Below are 18,886 nucleotides of genomic sequence, written 5' to 3'. Positions count from 1 at the left end.
GTCCCAGCCACTGGTTCCTCTTCAGCTGTGGTCCCAGCCCCACTCCCACCCCTACCACACTCCAGACCTGGCTAATCATTGTCCTGTGGGCTTTGAGCATTTCTGTTCATTTACTTCTTCTCCTATGGAGGGGAAGTTGTATAGTCATGTGAAGGTGGCAGCAAATTGCACCATGTCTTTTCAAGGAACTGTGCTGGGAGGAGCTTGGGGACTGACTTCTAGATCCTTTTGTGTTTGCCACTTGTCAGGGCCATTAACGTTGATGTAATATATTCTAGAGGGATTACATCATTTCAAAATTTGACTGGCTTCAATGGGGACAGAATTTCATCCAAGATAGTTATCAAGCTCAGCTCAGTTCAAAGTAATTCTGTGGCGCAATCACAAAGCACAAAAGCTTTAAATCTTCATTATAGGTAAATACAGCACACTAGGTATCTGCCTAGAATAGGGCTGAACAGTATGTTTGGCGGAGACCCTTCGTATCCATTTGTCACTCTTACCCATTCCTCTTTCTGTGGCATATTTCTACTTAGTGTAATAGTATTTTTCTCTGCTCTATCTTTCCTATCCCCTTTCATCATTTCCTTGAGAAACTCTTCAATGATGTGATAGTTTTGCTTATGACTGTTACCTTGGAGCTAGTACTTTATGATGAAGCATTTTTTTGTCAAACATTAATTCCAGGGAAAGAGCTGAATCTGATTACACGTCATCCAGGAAGTGAAGTGGTGACAAAAAATAATTGTAATTGTAGCATAGACATGTTGATAGGTTCTTATGAGATTTAGTGTAATATTTCAGTTTCATTCAATGTGGGGAAATGGTGATAAGAACATAAGAACGGCCATACTGGGTCAGACCGAAGGTCAGTCCAGCCCAGTATCCTGTCTGCAACAGTGGCCAGTGCCAGGTGCCCCAAAGGGGGTGGACCAAAGACAATGATCAAGCAATTTGTCTCCTGCCATCTTTCTCCAGCCTCTGACAAACAGAGGCCAGAGGCACCATTCCTTACTCCTCTCCCCCCCCCCCGGCTAATTGCCTGTTATGGACCTAGTCTCCATGAATTTATCTAACTCTTTTTTAAACTCTGTTATAGTTCTAGCCTTCACAGCCTCCTCTGGCAAGGAGTTCCACAGATTGACTGTGCGCTGTGTGAAGAAGAACTTTCTTTTATTAGTTTTAAACCTGCTACCCATTAATTTCATTTGGTGTCCTCTAGTTCTTCTATTATGGGAACTAATAAATAACTTTTCTTTATTCGCCCTCTCCACACCACTCATGATTTTATACACCTCTATCCTATCCCCCTTCAGTCTCCTCTTTTCTAAACTGAAAACCCCTAATTATTTTAGTTGCCCTTTTCTGAACTCTTTCCAAGGCCAAAAAATCTTTTTTGAGGTGAGGGGACCACATCTGTACGCAGTATTCAAGATGTGGGCGTACCATAGTTTTATATAGGGGCAGTAAGATATTCTTCGTCTTATTTTCTATCCCTTTTTAAATCATTCCTAGCATCCTATTTGCTTTTTTGACTGCTGCTGCACACTGTAACTCCAAGATCTCTTTGTAGCTAAATTAGCCCTCATCATATTGTATGTATAGTTGGGATTATTTTTTCCAATGTGCATTACTTTACTCTTATCCCATTAATTTTCATTTGCCATTTTGTTGCCCAGTGACTCAGTTTGGTGAGAATCTTTTTGAAATTCTTCACAGTCTGCTCTGGTCTTGACTATTTTGAACAGTGTAGTATCGTCCACAAACTTTGCCACCTCAATGCTTACCCCTTTCTCTAGATCGTTTATGAATAAGTTGAATAGGATTGGTCCTGGGACTTGCGGAACACCACTAGTTACCCTTCTCCATTCTGAAAATTTACCATTTATTCCTACCCTTTGTTTTCTGTCTTTTAACCAGTTCTCAGTCCATGAAAGGATCTTCTCTCTTATCCCATGACAATCTAATTTACACAAGATCCATTGGTGAGGGACCTTGTCAAAGGCTTTCTGGAAATCTAAGTATACTATATCTACTGGATCCTCCTTGTCCATATGTTTGTTGACCCCTTCAAAGAACTCTAATAGATTAGTAAAACATGATTTCCCTTTACAGAAACCATGTTGACTTTTGCCCAACAAATTATGTTCTTCTATGTGTCTGAAAATTTTATTCTTTACTATTGTTTCAACTAATTTGCTTGGTACTGATATTAGACTTACCGGTCTATAATTGCCGGGATCGCCTCTAGAGCCCTTTTTAAATATTGGCATTATGTTAGCTGTCTTCCATTCCTTGGGTACAGAAGCTGATTTAAAGGATAGGTTACAGACCACAGTTAATAGTTCCGCAATTTCATATTTGAGTTCTTTTAGAACCCTTGGGTGAATGCCATCCAATCCTGGTGATTTGTTACTGTTAAGTTTTTCTGTTTGTTCCAAAGCCTCCTCTAATGACACTTCAATCTGGGACAGTTCCTCAGATTCATCACCCACAAAGAATGGTGCAGGTTTGGGAATCTCCTTAACATCTTCAGCTGTGAAGACTGAAGCAAAGAAATCATTTAGTCTCTCCACAATGGGTTTATTGTCCTTGATTGGTCATTTTGTATCTCAATCATCCGGGGCCCCACTGGTTTTTTAGCAGGCTTCCTGCTTCTAATGTACTTAAAAAACACTTTGGTATTACTTTTTGAGTTTTTGGCTAGCTGTTCCTCAAAATCTTTTTGGGCTTTTCTTATTACGTTTTTACAGTTAATTTAGCAGTGTTTATATTCCTTTCTATTTACCTCACTAGGGGTACATCTACACTTGCTCCTTGTCTCGAGATAGGGATGCAAATGTAGTCAACTGAAATTGCTAATGAAGCGGGGATTTAACTATCCCATGCTTCATTAGCATAATCTTGCCCGCGTGCTGGTCCGATCGCCAGCTGTTTCGAACCAGGAAGTGCTCTCTGGGGCGTGTTAGTTTGAATCAAACTCCTTGGTTCGAATTAACATTACTCCTCATTTTACTCCTCCAACTAACTCATTTTACTCCTCCAACTAACGTGGCCCGGAGCTCACTTCCTGGTTCGAATCAGCTGGCAATTGGAATAGCGCACAGGCAAGATTATGTTAATGAAGCACAGAATATTTAAATCCCCACTTCATTAGCAATTTCAGTCGGCTACATTTCATCCGTACCTTGAGATAGCGAGCAAGTATAGACATACTCTAGGATTGGACTTCCACTTTTTAAAAGATGCCTTTTTATCTCTCATGGCTTCTTTTATGTGGTTGTTAAGCCATGGTGGCTCTTTTTTAGGTCGCTTACTATGTTTTTAAATTTGGGATATACATTTAAGTTGGGCCTCTATTATGGTGTCTTTGAAAAGTTTCCATGCAGCTTGCAGGGATTTTACTCTAGTCACTGTACCTTTTAATTTCTTTTAAATTAACCTCCTCATTTTTGCATATTTCCCCTTTATAAATTAAATGCTAGAGTGTTGGACTGCAGAGGTATTCTTCCCACGACAGGAATGTTAAATGTTATTATATTATGGTCACTATTCCCAACCGGTCCTGTACTAGTTACCTCCTTGACCAGATCCTGCGCTCCACCTAGTACTAAATCGAGAATTGCTTCTCCCCTTGTGGGTTCCTGTACCAGCTGCTCCAAGAAGCATTGAGAAAGGCATCAAGAAATTTTATCCCTGCATCTCATCCTGAGTTGACATGAACCCAGTCAATATAGGGATAATTGAAATACCCCATTATTAATGAGTTTTTTATTTTGATAGCCTCTCTAATCTCCCTTAGCATTTCAACGTCACTATCACTGTCCTGGTCAGGAGGTGGATAATATATCTTTACTGCTATATTCTTAGAGCATGGAATTACTATCCATAGTGATTCTATGGAACATGTTGATTCATTTAAGATGTTTACTTCATTTGATTCTACATTATCTTTCACATATAGTGCCACTCCGTCACCCGCACGACCTATTCTGTCCTTCCGATATATTTTATATCCTGATATGATTGTGTCCCACTGATTGTCCTCATTTCACCAGGTTTCTGTGATGCTTATTATGTCAATCTCCTCCTTTAATATGAGGTATTCCAGTTCACCCATCTTATTATTTAGACTTCCAGCTTTTGTATAGAAGCACTTTAAAAACTTGCCACTGTTTATTTGTCTGCCTTTCCCTGATGTATTAGATTCATGTATATGTGATTGTTTCTTGTCTAATCTGGCCCATACTGTATCATCTCTCCTCCTCTCTTTCTGACTAAAACCTAGAGAATCTCCATCAATGGATTATCCTCTAAGTGAAGTCTCCATCCGATACAGGTGCTCCTCTGCACCAATTGGCTTTCCCCCATCTCTTAGTTTAAAAACTGCTCTACAACCTTTTTAATGTTTAGTGCCAACAGTCTGGATCCACCTTGGTTTAGGTGGAGCCCATCCTTCCTGTATAGGCTACCCCTCTCCCAAAAGTGTCCCCAGTTCCTAATAAATCTAAACCCCTCCTCCCTACACAATCATCTCATCCACACATTGAGACTCTGAAGTTCTGCCTGCCTACCTGGCCCTGCAGATGGAACAGGAAGCATTTCTGAGAATGCCACCATAGAGCTCCTGGATTTCAGTCTCTTTCCTAGCAGCCTAAATTTGGCCTCCAGGACATCCCTTCCCTATGTCATTGGTACCTACATGTATCACGACCACCGGCTACTCTCCAGCACTACACATAAGTCTATCTAGATGCCTTGAAAGATCAGCAACCTTCGCACCAGGCAGGTAAGTCACCATACGGTTCTCCCAGTCATCACAAACCCAACTATCTATATTTCTAATGATCGAATCTCCCACTACTAACACCTGCCTCTTCCTAACAACTGATGTTCCCTCCCTCGGAGAGGTATCCTCAGTGCGAGAGGATACCATAACGTCCCTTGGAAGGAGGGTTCCAACTATTGGATGGTTTGCCTCTGCTCCCATTGACTGCTTTCTTCCCCTGAGCCTTTTATCCTCCTTAACAGTGCTGGGGCTGTCAGACTGGAGGTGGGACAGTACTACAGTGTCCCGGAAAGCCTCATCAACATACCTTTCTTCCTCCCTTAGCTCCTCCAGTTCAGGTACCCTGGCCTCCAAAGCCCGAACTCGGTCTCTGAGGGTCAGGAGCTCCTTGCCCCGGGTGCACACATACGCCACCCGCCCGCAGGGCAGGTAATCATACATGTTACACTTGACACAATAAATAGGATAGCCCCCACTCTGCTGCTGGGCTTCTCTCTGCATTCTCTCCTATAAAGAAATTTGATTATACATGGGGTTTTTATTTAAATGTTTTGGATATAGATTATAAAAGTTTTACATGTACAGAAGGTCAGAAGTAATGAGCTCCCTCTACGCGCCCCCTGTAAACTCCCCTCTCAAAACTCCCTCCTGTTAGCAGTCACCCTGTTTACAAGCTCCCTGGTCATCTCCTCCCAGGGTTTATAAAGCTCTGGCCTTCCTGACAGCTCCTCCCTCTGGCTATGGCTTGACCAATGAGCGGAGAGTTTTAGATTTCAAATCCTAATTAAGGCTCACAGCTTCCAACTGCCAGCCTGAGCACACGGCCTTTCAAAACAAACAGCTCAGCACTCAAAACTCCAAACAAAAAGACAAACACAAGCCCCGAACCTCCAAACACAAATATCCACACACTCCAGACAGCTATTTACTCGAAGGTGCTGTAAATTGCCCCCTCCTTCACTAAGAGAGCCCCTCTCAAAACTTCCTCCTGTTAGCAATCACTCTGTTTGCAAGCTCTCTGGTCGCCTCCTTGCCGGGATGATATTGTATGCTTTCCAGGTAAATCTTACAAGACTTCACTTGTTACCTGTGAAATTGCCCTGTATAGGAAGAATGGCCTTGTAGATAAGAAACTGGATTAGGATTCAGAAGATGCTAGGTGACCTTTAGCAAGTTATTTGTCTGTGTTTAAAATTCTGTTGAAGTCAAGTGAACTTAAACTTGTTCTTAAACTTTAAACATGTGTACTAAGTGCTTTCCTATGCACTCACCTCATTCCTTTGCCTCCATTTTTCTTTAATTATAGATTGTCATGTGATGAAACCTTCGGGAAAACGTTCAATCTAATTTGGCAACCCTATGTATAGTCATACTTTCCTACCTCCTAGATATATATCGTAATCAGGAAGAGCAGGAATGTTAATCTGACTCTATCCACAGCCAAATGAGCATCTTAACCAATAAATCATTTCTGCGGGTTTTTCTCTTTCTTCTCTCCTCCTGTGCTACCTCTCTCTCTCTCTCTCTCTCTCTCTCTCTCTCTCTCTCTCTCCGAATTCTGTCCTGAACCTGGGACATTTCAAGAAAACTCTTTGGTTTCAGTGGAAACAATTTTTTTTAATAAAAGTTTTCAACTAGTTTGGCCCTAAGCATGAAGCTTGCTCAATTGAGGTAAAGCAGGCTCTAGTTAGTGAAAAGTGTATCTAGGTATCTCCCAAAAGGCATATATCCATGGGACTACAAAGACCTTGCAGCCTCTTTCCCTTCACACTGTCAATAATGGAAAGCAGATCCCGAAGGCCCTTTCTCTCATTCCTGTTATGGTCCTTTTGGGAACATTTACCTTATCTGAGTGTTCAAAATTGAACACAGTTGCAATATAAAGATTAGATATACATGTTGACCTGCCTGAAAACTTTTCATGCATGTGTAAGGGGACTGTTAGCCCATTACTAGAACTCTGTGGGAGTTTTTTGGTTTGCCAGCTCCCAGTATCAAAAGGGGAAGGGTCCATGAGACTGACAGACCCCAAAGACAATGGAAAGCAGCCAACACTCCAGCTCAGCCTGATTGACAAGTTGGACAGGCCAGTGAGAAAAGCAAGAGGCCAGGACCCGTCCTCCCTGTGAGCTGGGATTGTTCAGGGTCTCTCTGAGCAAAGTGAGAGCTGAGAGACAGCCCAAGGAGTGCAAGCTGTGTGCAGAAGAAGTCCTGCAGCAACAGAGCCAGACGCAGACTGCCCGAGGAGTGCAAGCTGTGTGGAGAGACAGTTTTTGCAGCAGCAGAGCCAGACACACACAGCTCAAGGAGCGCAGACCCTGTGTTGAGCAGCAGACTGGCAGTGCTCAGAGAACCAAAAGGAACAGAGAAGCAACGCAAGGAGCTGGAGACTGGCCAACCAGCACACCCTGCAGCTGGATGTGGTGAGCAGCTGGGACCTGCAAAGTGTGGGGAGAGGGGTCTGGCCACTTAGAGCTTGAGGCTGTGTGGTTACTGCCAGAGCAAGTGTGCCCTGCCTGCAGCCCCCTGCAGCACATCCAGGGCCTCTAAGGGGCCTATAAGGAAGAGACTGTGGACTGTCCTTACACTCTGCAGACTGCTGTTTTGATGTCCCTGTGCTACAGAGCAGGGCTGTGTGTTCTCATTTAACCATTCTCACTTTTTCTTATTCTTTTCTCTTTAATCAGTTGATGTTTAATAAATTGTATTTGCTTTGAACCTTATGAAGTGATCACTGGGCCAAGAAGGCCTGCAGTGTAAAGAGAGCACCTCGGAGTGGGGACATCCTAACTCTTGCCCCTAGTGACTACAGGGTCGGGGATTAAGCCCCAGGAAACCTGGGCCCAGCCTTGTTGGGGTTGCGAGGGCTCTGCTACTCAAGAGAGTGGAGGGGGAGCCCTCAGGATCAGGAAGCCGTGGGGTAAAGGAAGTGGGAGCAGGGACTCAGATCCTTTCGCTGGTCCATTTCACCGGGGTGGTATAGAAGCCAGGAAAGTTCCCCACAATAGCGGGACCATTCCCCCGCTTACATGTGCAAAACACTTCAAATTATTCAATCATCTCTCCTTCCTTTTGTTCTTCCACTCCGTTAAATGCTGGGTTAGGATTCAAGCTGCCATTTGAAGGCCTCTTTTTCTGTGTCACTGATAGGTGTTCCTTTTGGGTTGCTTCCACTTGTTATGTGTTCACTTAGGCCAGGTCTACACTGAAGGGGAAGGTCAAATTAAGACACACAACTCCAGCTACATTAATTATGTAGTTGGAGTCGACATACCTTAATTTAAGTTTCTCTGCTGCCCCACAGTGGGAGGCTAACTCCACGCAGGAGCTGGAGTACTGGCTGCTGACAGAGGTCATAAAGTGACACTTTACGCCAGGGTCTTAACAAAGACACTAATTATCTTACCCATTACAAAGATAGCTTCCCCAATTATCACCTCTAATATCATTAGCTCACAGACATTTACCTTCCCCTCCCCCATCCCCCCTCTGTTCTGATTTGTCCTTTTTATATGTGTTCACTTTTTTTTTATTGTATTCCTTTGGTATATATGGTCATGCCTATTTTCTTCCACAATTTGATCTGAGGAAGTGGGTCTGGCCCACGAAAGCTCATCACCTAATAAACCATCTTGTTAGTCTTTAAAGTGCTACATAGTCCTGGTTTTTTGTCTCTACAGTAATGTTACTTATTAGTTGCACAGCTTTTATCCTGCTCTCAGTGTCACTGGATGTAAAATATTATAATTCATGCTTTCATGAATTACTATAGCTCCAAATCACAAGCAGTATGAGAGTAAAACACATCCTTCGAAAGGACAGACTGGAAAGGCTTGGGTTTAATTAAATACTTCTTCAAACAGGAGAGCCATAATTTACCTCTAAAATGTTGAAAGATTTTAAAAAAAATTGTTGCCAAACTAGCCACATTGCACTGCTGTAGAGGGAATACCGTTTTTGTTTGTTTTGTGACTGTTATTTTAATGATGCTGGCTCAGAGGTAGGAATAACTGCTCCCTCGCTAGTGTCTAGTCAAATTATAAATGGTTTTATTGTGTATGAATTGAGCTGAAAAGAGAAATGCCGGAATACTTTTTCTTAGGACCCTGTGTGGGATTTAAACTATAGCTTGAAGACCATTTCCCCCCTATTGTCTAAGTCGAATTATAGTTTGTCTGCAGTTACTGATAGTCTGAACACGTATTCTGTTTGGTTGCTAAGTCTTTATGCATTTTGCACACAGAAACCCCCAAGAGAGGAGAGCTGGGACCTTATCACTAGGAAACTCCCCCCTCCCACTTTATAATCTCTAAATTCATTATATGAAATACTAAAGGGACAGTTAATGGGGAAAGGGACAAAAATGTTAGCACCAGTCTGGAACGAAATTAGGAAAGGCAGCTGGGATTTTTCAGAGAGGGTAGGAGAAAGTGTTAAGTATAAATTTCTCTTTCCTGCCAAATTGATCTTTTAGCAGCTGAGTGGGGCCTGGTATACAGTAACTTAGTTTCTGTTGTACTGGGAATTCTTTGATGCTCCAAACTGAGTTTTTCGTAATAGAAAGTGTTGAAAGTGGTTGATTCATTAACTGTGGTTGATAAAGCACCCAGGCTTCTAGGACTAGAAGAGGAGAGAATAACAATGCTTAGTTGTCATGTAAAACTCTTCATCTGAAGGATTCAAATCAAATCAAATGATTCCTTTGTTTTTTCAAGAAGGGAAACTAAATACATAGAGGTTGAATTACTTTTAGTTCCTCTTTTTACTGACTCCTCTAGGGAATGTATTTCCTAGTGATGGATACATTGGAAGTCACACTTTCCTCTTCACTAACAATTTTAGTAAAAATGATTTTAAAGGATAAATTAATCTGTTGCATAGCAATAATCATAGAATCATAGACTAATAGGACTGGAAGGGACCTCAAGAGGTCATCGAGTCCAGCCCCCGCCCTCAAGGCAGGACCAACCTCCGTCTACACCATCCCTGACAGATGTCTATCCAACCTGTTCTTAAATATCTCCAGAGAGGGAGATTCCACCACCTCCCTTGGCAATTTATTCCAATATTTGACCACCCTGACAGTTAGGAATTTTTTCCTAATGTCCAATCTAAACCTCCCCTGCTGCACTTTAAGCCCATTACTCCTTGTCCTGTCCTCAGAAACGAAGAGGAATAAATTTTCTCCTTTCTCCTTGTGACACCCTTTTAGATATTTGAAAACCGCTATCATGTCTCCCCTTAATCTTCTTTTTTCCAAACTAAACAAGCCCAGTTCATGAAGCCTGGCTTCAGAGGTCATGTTCTCTAAACCTTTAATCATTCTTGTCGCTCTTCTCTGCACCCTTTCCAATTTCTCCACATCTTTCTTGAAATGTGGCGCCCAGAACTGGACACAGTACTCCAGCTGAGGCCTAACTAGTGCAGAGTAGAGCGGCAGAATGACTTCACGAGTTTTGCTTACAACACACCTGTTGATACAACCTAGAATCATATTTGCTTTTTTTGCAACAGCATCACACTGTTGACTGATATTCAACTTGTGGTCCACTATGACCCCTAGATCCCTTTCTGCCATGCTCCTTCCTAGACAGTCGCTTCCCATCTTGTATGTATGGAACTGATTGTTCCTTCCTAAGTGGAGCACTTTGCATTTCTCTTTATTAAACCTCATCCTGTTTACCTCTGACCATTTCTCTAACTTGCTAAGGTCATTTGGAATTATGTCCCTATCCTCCAAAGAAGTCGCAACCCCACCCAGTTTGGTATCATCTGCAAACTTAATAAGCGTACTCTCTATCCCAATATCTACATCATTGATGAAGATATTGAACAGTACGGGTCCCAAAACAGACCCTTGCGGAACTCCACTTGTTATCCCTTTCCAGCAGGATTTAGAACCGTTAACAATAACTCTCTGACTACGGTTATCCAGCCAATTATGCACACACCTTATTGTGGCCCTATCTAAGTTATATTTGCCTAGTTTATCAATAAGACTATCATGCGAGACCGTATCAAATGCCTTACTAAAGTCTAGGTATATGACATCCACTGCTTCTCCCTTATCCACAAGGCTCGTTATCCTATCAAAGAAAGCTATCAGATTAGTTTGGCATGACTTGTTCTTCACAAACCCATGCTGGCTATTCCCTATCACTTTATTACCTTCCAAGTGTTTGCATATGATTTCCTTAATTACCTGCTCCATTATCTTCCCTGGGACAGACGTTAAACTGACCGGTCTGTAGTTTCCTGGGTTGTTCTTATTCCCCTTTTTATAGATGGGCACAATATTTGCCCTTTTCCAGACTTCTGGAATCTCCCCTGTCTGCCATGATTTTTCAAAGATCATAGCTAAAGGCTCAGATACCTCCTCTATCAGCTCCTTGAGTATCCTGGGATGCATTTCATCAGGACCTGGTGACTTGCTGACATCTAACTTTCCTAAGTGATTTTTAACTTGTTCTTTGTGTATCCTATCTTCTAAACTTACCCTCTCTCTGCTTGTATTCACTACGTTAGGCACACAGTGTTTAAGCCACATTAGTGTTTGAATCATTAGCAAACTGCTATTATACTTCTTGAGGGATAGAAATTACTTTTTCCTTGATCATCTAGTACACAAGAGCTATAGATGCCCATTTTCAGTCTAGAAATACAAGGGCTGTGGCAGCTTATTATTATTGTGAGATGGGCAGATTCTCAGCTGGAGTATACCAACATAATTCCACTTCACTGCAGCTAAACCAATTTACAATAGCTGAATATTTGCCCAGTCACTAAAACTAATTTTAGACAATACAGAGCTTGAAGTGATAAACTGCATTTATTAGAGTACAGTCTATAAAGAGCAATGGAATAATTGCTCCTTTGAGCATGTCCCACTGATATTTGCAGGTATGCAAACCTTTCCTATGATGGGGTAGATAAGCACTATGCTGAGGATGAGAGGGTTAACAAGTGCCTGTCGAGCTAATTGGTTCTTCCCCATAAGGTACAGGGAATGTCAAGCATGGAGAGGGGAGTTAAAAGGAGAGGACTCTCTCCTCCTCCCCCCGGCCAGTTCAGGGCTGACCAGGAAGGAAAGCAGAGCTCTGCTTCTCTTGATGGGAGAGAAGCCTGATGTAAGCCACACCATGAGTAGCTTGCCAGCCAGCGGAGCCACTGTGAGAAAGCAGAGTCAGATCCAGAGGGATTTGCAGAAGTATGGACAGTTCAGAGAAGAGCCCTGAAGAGACCAAGGCACACTTCAGTTCTACCCCTTCTGAAGTATTAAGGACCAGAAAAAATCAAGAGCAAAAAGAAAAAGCCCAGAACACAAAACAGGATCTGCCAATAAACCTTACATAGAACCAGAGAGTCATGCTCCGATAAGCCACAAAGGCAGCCTAATCGTACTTTCTTTGCCATGACTGTCATGCCAGCACAAACTCAATGACACTACTCAGCATATAGGTTTCTGAGGACAGATCTTAGAAAGTTATGATATTTTATGAATATCATAAAAAAAAACTTCCCCACACACTTCATGATTTTTTTATGACCGTGCTTACTTTCCTTATATGAGAACTGTTATATTACAATTAATGCTGTTATTGTGCATAGGATAAACATAATCTGTGACATTATGGCTCAGCATAAGTCCACTGGCTTCAGTATGTTACACTCATTTATGCCTGCTGGGGAGTTGTCCAAATGTGACAAATATGGGTGTGCCCTGTGAAGTATTTGTATTTAAACTAGAGATGTGAAAGTGTAACCATGTACACAATTAACCAAGGTTAATTGTGTACAGTTACATACAGACCCCTGACTTAAAAAACAGCTCCCAGAACGCAACAGTTCCTGCCTGCTCCCCCTCACCCCACCCTCATATTGCTGCCTCTGACTCAATTCCAACCTGATTTGAAGAGCAAGATTCTAACCCTGTCTTTGCTCCCCGATCATCCTTAATGATGTTGAGAATCTCAGTCAAACCAGTTGTTACAAAAGTGGTCAGTAATTGTGTCTCATTTTCTGTTTGCCTGATTTTAGACTCTGGGGGTCTGATTTGCAGAAGCATTCAACACTTACAGCTCACTGCTTTGAACATATGAGTGATTTGAACACATAAAGTGCTATATAACACAGGTCCCAAGTCTCTCAGATTGGGTGCAAAACATTAATGGAGACTTTTGACCTTAATCTTTGTGCCTCCATTTTTTCGCCATAAAAGGGGGATAATAATCACAACCTTCCTTCACTGAAGTGTTCTGAGAATAACTTTTTGTAAAGCACTTAGATACTATATTGGTAACTATCAAAGAAAAGTCCATGAGGAAGTGATTAATTCTGTCTTCAGAGCAGGGTTTGAATAGGGTGCAGTAAATATGGCCTGTGGTCCTACATTGCCCCGCAAGCAGAAAACTAAAGATTGAATAGTTGTTTATTCAGTGAGCACTGTCCATCTTGTGCACTGATTAAGGCAAGGGTCCCGTGGAAAAAATATCATGATAATGTAGTAAAAGACCAGAAATGGGCAATAAGTGGGTCACAGGCTGGCTGCAGAACTCCAGAGTTAGTCCTGGTGAGCCAATGGACACATTCTTTACCTGCAGGCCAGGCTATTACCTCACACAGTTCCCAAAGGCTGGGAACGGCGAACTATGACCAATGGGAGCTGTGAGAGGCCATACCTGTGAACACACAGGTAAATAAAGCCTCAGGTGGCCTGCCAGATGCTAACCCTGGTGAAATGCAGCTGTCCCACAGACCACTTATTGCCCACCCCTGCAAAAGACTTTCTTAAAATATATACCCAATGTAGCTAGACTGAGGATGCACAGGCAACCTTATATCTGGCATTTCTGAACTTTGCAACCTTAATATTATTTTAATCTAGGGATTTTATGTGCATAAGAAAAATAAAATGTATTATATATAAACCTGCTTTCCTTTTCTCTCTCTCTGAATTCAAATTATGTGTTCCTTTGCTATACTGAATAAATACTTCAGAGTTTAACCCAGAAATCCTATTAATTTGATGTACTTGGTTAGTATCAGAATAACTGTTAATTTTTATTTGACTCAGATAATGGACAATTTTAGGATCTAACATAAGCAATAAAAGCAAATTCTAAAGTAAAATTGTACCGGAAAATAGGCATCAGAATTGATCTTTCAAAAACATGGAACTTATGAATTCAAACCATAAACAAGTTAAAATATATAGAGAATAATAAAGAGAACATGAATTTATTACAATGAAATAGACATAAGGGTTTTTTTTTACTTCGCTAAAACAGTGAAATATGCAAACTAGGCTAAAACACCACACGGAAACAAAGCTAAAATAGAGAGTGTTTTTATTATACTTTGTAATCAGGGTTTCTGCTTTGTAAAGGAACAGCAGACACTATATGTCCCCTGAAAAGTGCATTAAGTTTTGTGTCTTTGTGCAATTTTCAAGTCAGAAATCGTCTTTCTTTTTCTGCTAACCTAAGACTTGAAATGTATTCTTTATAAACCAAACCCAGGGGTATGTTTTACTGAACAAAACTTCATATATCCAGTCATTTTATCATCTCTCTTTATGCTTCTTTTTGCTTGAAACCCCATGACCTCCTAACTTTGAAGCATAATTAATTCATAGTTTTCCAACTCTCCCTCTATAAAGTTTCCTGTTTTGAATGCAAATGGGCTTATGTGCATTGGATATTAAAAAGCGTAAGTGTGAATGAAGAAAACAGTAATCATAAAACAGACCACAAAGCCCAAGTAGGTACCACAGCATGTCTTTGGGTGGAATATGTTTGTTTAACATCTCTTTGGGTGGAATTGTTTAACAAGCAAACAATGTGTTTAAATGGTTAAATCTGGCGATCAGTAACAAATAGATATTGCCAAAAGGTCACCTCTGGGCTATAGTTGACAGCTTAGAGGACAGAGGAATCGTTCCAAAATGGCAGTGAAAAATCCTAGATTTTGGTTTTTAAAAGGTCTGTTAACAGGGTAATTGGAATCTGGATATTATAAGTAAAGGAGACTGATAAAATGAATTCATGGTCTGAATATGGAAGTTATATTAGATTCTCCAGAGATCTTCAAGGTGGGAAAGGAAGGTTTGGGGGAGGATATATCATCTTCTACTAGCTTCATGGAGCCCAGGAAGCAAATGTGATATCACTAGTGTTTGTATTCTGTTTCTCTTGGTGCTCCTTCACCTTTTAGCAGCAGTGGGAGGGTTCTCAAGGAGTGCCACTGGCTTCATTATCTCTGTCAGCATGGTTCTGATAAAGTCACTGTGTTGTGAGGCTGGGTCAGAAGCATCAGAGAACCAGGATTGATATAAAGTCACAAGGTTTAGTGGACTGTGTAAGTGTGTTCTATGGGTTACATTAGATGTGGAATTGTCCCAAAGTCCTTAAATAATACTTACGTGAGGTAATTTTCTTAGCAAAAGGATTCCAAAATCATCTTCCTATAACAGATTTATCGAGATTTTTAATAGAAGTTAAAGGAAGAGCAGATCATTCTAGGCTGGAGATTCATATTATATTCATACTGACTTAAAATTTACATTAATTCAATATATTTAATACTTTACAGCAACTATATATAAAATAAGTAAAACAAAAATACCATAATACCGGTAGTTGGAGCCATCACCAGTATTGCCAAAATGGTGACATCGGGTCTTAATTCTCAATATGCTAGTTTCTTTACAATATAATTATCTCTGGAGAATTGTGCTTGAGAGGATGGAATCTGAAGTCCCTGAAAGAAATAAACCACATTTCTAACTGTTATACAATAATAATTCACTAATTATTGGAGCTATTTAAATAGATTAATTATTGAGGGTGTTCAGATACGTTTTATTTTTATTTTTATCTTGACATCTTTAAAATGTAATTTTGTAAAAAATGTCATTCAAATGGGGGGGGGGGGGACCTCAAGCTAAAAGGCTTTTGAGTACTACATTACTGACATTTTTCACGGTGGTTTGATTAAAAAAATTCATTGATAGAAAAAGAAACATTATCCCCTCTAATGATTATTCACTGGATTGCCTTGCTTTTCTCTGTAACCCTTGTGTAAGATATCTGACACTCTCTACCCTCGTCTACACCAGGGAGTTATTTTGAAAACGCTCCCCTTTTTTCGACTCTCCACTTGTTATTTCCACACTACCAAGCTTGTTATTTCAAAATAATGGACTGGTTATTTCAAATTAATAACACCTGCTTTCCACGAGGAATAATGCTTATTTTGAAATAGTTATTTTCATAGAATTATAGAACACTAGAACAGGAAGGGAATTTGAGAGGTCATTGAGTCCAGTCCCCTGCCCTCACAGCAGGGTACAGTACCATCTAGACTATCCCTGATAGATGTCTGTCTATCCTGATCTTAAATATCTCCAGAGATGGAGATTCCACAACCTCCCTGGGCAATTTATTCCAGTGTTTAACCACCCTGACAGTTAGGAACTTTTTCCTAATGTCCAACCTAAACCTCCCTTGCTTCAGTTTTAGCCCATTGCTTCTTGTTCTATCCTCAGAGGCCAAGGAGAACAATTTTTCACCCTTCTCCTTGTGACACACTTTTAGATACCTGAAAACTGCTATCATGTCCCCTCCCAGTCGTCTCCTTTCCAAACTAAACAAGCCCAATTCTTTCAGTTTTCCTTGATGGGTCATATTCTCTAGACTGTTAATCATTTTCTTGTTGCTCTTCTCTGGACCTTCTCCAATTTCTTCACATCTTTCTTGAAACATGGTGCCCAGAATTGGATGCAGTACTCCAACTGAGACCTGATCAGTACAGATTGGAGAATGACTTCTCGTGTCTTGCTCACAACACTCCTGTTAATGCATCCCAGAATCATGTTTTCTTTTTTTGCAACAGCGTCACACTCCTGACTCATGTTTAGCTTGTGGTCCAGTATGATCCCTAAATCCTTTTCTGCATTACTCCTTCCTAAATAGTCGCTTCCCATTCTGTATGTATGAAATGGATTGTTCCTTCCTAAGTGGAGTACTTTGCATTTGTCCTTATTAAACTTCATCAAGTTTGTCAGACCATTTCTCTAGTTTGTCCAAATCATTTTGAATTATGACCCTAGCCTCCAATGCAATTGCAACCCCTCCCAGCTTCGTATCATCTGCAAACTTAATAAGCATACTCTCTATGCCAATATCTAAATTGTTGATGAAGATGTTGAACAGAACAGAATTTTGAAATAGTGGTAGTGTGGGTGCTCCACTGCTCCTGTTTTGAAATAGCTACTCCCCAGAGTCATTTAGTGTAATGACTTCCCAGTGCTTTCTGGGGCTGTAAGTTGAGTTAGGGCATCTACATTAAGGGAGCCTGCCTTGGACTAATTTTGAGGTTTCCCTGTAATGTGGACATGCTATTTTAAAATAGTTATTTCGAGAGTTATTTCAAAATAATTTGCTGGTATAACTATGCCCTCCAAGACCCATCCTTTGTGCCCTTTATTATTCCTTTATAATTGGTTATGCATGAGTAGTGTTTGTCTACAGAGATTTTCAAAACTTTTTGTCCATAACAAAAAATGTGTGCCAAAAGGATTTTAAATTTGATGACAGATCTGCTGTGCTGTGAGTACTGTCACTCACCTCTGGAGCAGTGAGACAAAGGGATTCAGAAAATATCCAACTAGCCTAGGGGCATGTTGCCTGAGCTAGGAAAGAGGCAACTGGCAGGTGAAATCTCATCTCTTCTAACTGCTGATTGAATTCCCATTCAATTCTCTTAAGTTTATAACCCCCAACCCAGAAGGCAGTCTAGATCAGCTGATGAAACACATTCCCTTCCCCTTATTTTTGTTTTTAATTCATTATCAGACAGCTGATAGGTCAGTATAGGCACAATCTCCTATGATGCACTGTGATGTTAATCTTTGCACTGTGCTGCCTTTTTGAGTGACTTAATCCAATTTGGTTATGTTATCTCTAGCCACTACTGTAAGCCATGCTCCGAATAGAATCCAGTATACCTGATTTCCAGTGTTTGACTACTGAAGAGTAATTAGTTGTGCAATTCATCCAGTGACTGATATTCAAAGGGGCTAGCAATTAAATCTAAGTTAGGGATATAGAAGTCAAGCAGGTCAAATACTGTTGCTGATAAATGAGATGGGAGGTTGGTGCATATGATGCACACGGAAAAATATCTTTCAAATATAGTTTTTTGTACTTCAAAACTGATAATATGTAAATTATAGTTTTCAAAAGCAAAACACACACGCGTCACATTTTGGGCATTTGTTACATATTTAAGTGTAACCTCTGTGTCCCCCAATGGCTGTTCTACAAAGGATATGATTCTGGCAGCTCTCAGTTTGAGGCTTTGGCTTTTTCAGACAAGCTAGAAAGGCTTCTGCTTGTAGCACTGGATATTACCAATTCAACCCCCAACATTGGCCAGCATGATAGCTGTCAGATTTGAAGGTGCCTGCAATGACATGTATGTATGTTGTGAGAGGTTTTTCATACTGTCAGGGATAGGGGTTATAATACACCAGGTGGTCTGGGGTACTGCTGAAAGGGTCAAATAAGGGCAAATTACTTAAAACCAGGGCTACTTATAGGCCAAGACTGGAGACCTCCTTATAAGGTGCCAAACCAGTCACACAGAGTACTTCAGCTGCCACCTTGGCCAGTAAGAAGTCACACAAGCAAATCCCCTTAGACACCCCAGCATCTCCTGTTCCAAAAACAGCACTGCACCTTACACAGGTAAGGGGTTATAAAACCCAATATCACCAACGCTGAACAGGTTCTCTCAGTCCCAATGGTCTAGCCACAGTACCAGGCTAATTTATACCTCAGATCTTACCCAAAAGAGCACACTCTGCCAATCTTTTAGAATCTAAAATCTAAAGGTTTATTATTAATAAAAGAAAGAGACGGTTGAAAATAGGATTGTGAAAGAAAGCACATAACATATACTAATCACCAATTTCTTGATGCAGGCTGTTAGCAGAGACGTAACAAAATGTTAGCTTAAAAGTATCTGGAGTACATCCTATGTTAGGATTCATCAATACATCCTTCCCAGCCCTCTGTCCATAACAAGGATGCTTCT

At 40.9% G+C, this 18,886-nt stretch overlaps 1 protein-coding gene and 1 long non-coding RNA gene across 6 annotated transcripts in view; one reads left to right on the top strand and one right to left on the bottom strand.

Annotated features, from left to right (window-relative positions):
• Nucleotides 1-18,886, top strand: part of SNTG1 (syntrophin gamma 1) — a 532,572-nt gene that overhangs the window by 360,318 nt on the left and 153,368 nt on the right. The window lies entirely within an intron of this gene.
• LOC112547050 (uncharacterized) overlaps nucleotides 1-18,886 on the bottom strand; it is a 43,928-nt gene that overhangs the window by 9,006 nt on the left and 16,036 nt on the right. The window contains exon 3 of one of the 2 annotated variants that reach the window (XR_003090798.3): nucleotides 15,413-15,547. This is a non-coding gene — a long non-coding RNA (uncharacterized LOC112547050). The remainder of the gene's footprint in view (nucleotides 1-15,412; nucleotides 15,548-18,886) is intronic. The other variant, XR_003090796.3, reaches the window with a different exon arrangement.

This window comes from Pelodiscus sinensis, chromosome 2, assembly GCF_052426305.1.
Source record: "Pelodiscus sinensis isolate ZL-2025 chromosome 2, ASM5242630v1, whole genome shotgun sequence".
Lineage (NCBI taxonomy): Eukaryota > Metazoa > Chordata > Testudines > Trionychidae > Pelodiscus > Pelodiscus sinensis.
The sequence above is the reverse complement of the archived record's forward strand: the minus strand, read 5'-3'. Positions and strand labels throughout refer to the sequence as shown.